Source organism: Castor canadensis, chromosome 3 (assembly GCF_047511655.1).
Source record: "Castor canadensis chromosome 3, mCasCan1.hap1v2, whole genome shotgun sequence".
Taxonomy (NCBI): Eukaryota; Metazoa; Chordata; class Mammalia; order Rodentia; family Castoridae; genus Castor; species Castor canadensis.
The window spans coordinates 142,022,386-142,023,668 of record NC_133388.1 but is presented as its reverse complement, the minus strand read 5'-3'; positions in this window follow the sequence as shown (position 1 = coordinate 142,023,668).

The window sequence follows — 1,283 nt, the reverse complement described above, 5'->3', positions numbered from 1 at the left end:
GTCAAACGGTGTCTTTTGATGGGTGAATTAAGTCCATTAACATTAAGTGTTAGTACTGATAGGTATGTGGTGATTCCTGCCATTTAGTTATCTTAGTTGTTTGAAGGTTTGATTGTGTGTACCTAACTTGATGTTACTCTCTACTGTCTTGCTTTTTCTTATCCTGTGGTTTGGTGCTGCCTGCCTTTTCATGGTTAAGTTGGGTGTCACTTTCTGTGTGCAGGATCCCTTGCAGAATCTTTTGTAATGGTGGCTTTGTGGTCACATATTGTTTTAGTTTCTGCTTATCATGGAAGACTTTTATTGCTCCATCTATTTTGAATGATAGCTTTGCTGGGTAGAGTATCCTGGGGTTGAAGTTATTTTCATTCAGTGCCCGGAAGATCTCACCCCACGCTCTTCTTGCTTTTAATGTTTCTGTTGAGAAGTCTGCTGTGATTTTGATGGGTTTACCTTTGTATGTTACTTGTTTTTTCTCTCTTGCAGCCTTCAATATTCTTTCCTTAGTTTCTGAACTTGTTGTTTTAATGATGATATGTCGTGGGGTAGTTCTATTTTGATCTGGTCTGTTTGGTGTCCTGGAGGCCTCTTGCATTTGTATGGGAATATCTTTCTCTAGATTTGGGAAATTTTCCGTTATTATTTTGTTGAATATATTACGCATTCCCTTCGCTTGCACCTCTTCTCCTTCTTCGATGCCCATGATTCTCAAGTTTGGTCTTTTGATGGAGTCGGTGAGTTCTTGCATTTTCTTTTCACAGGTCTTGAGTTGTTTAATTAGTAGTTCTTCAGTTTTTCCTTTAATTACCATTTCATCTTCAAGTTCTGAGATTCTGTCTTCTGTTTGTTCTATTCTGCTGGATTGGCCTTCCGTTTTGTTTTTCAGTTCTGTTTCGTTCTTTTTTCTGAGGTTTTCCATATCCTGGCTGTTTTCTTCTTTATTGTTGTCTATTTTTGTCCTGAGTTCATTTATCCATTTATTCATTGTGTTCTCTCTTTCATTTTGGTGTTTATACAGTGCTTCTATGGTTTCCTTTATTTCTTCTTTTGCTTTTTCAAATTCTCTATTTTTATTGTCTTGGAATTTCTTGAGTGTCTCCTGTACATTTTGGTTGACCCTATCCAGTATCATCTCTATAAAATTCTCATTGAGTACTTGTAGTATGTCTTCTTTTAAATTATTCTTGTAGGCTTCATTGGGTCCTTTGGCATAGTTTATCTTCATTTTGTTGGAGTCTGGCTCTGAGTTTCTGTTCTCTTCATTCCCCTCTGGTTCCTGTACT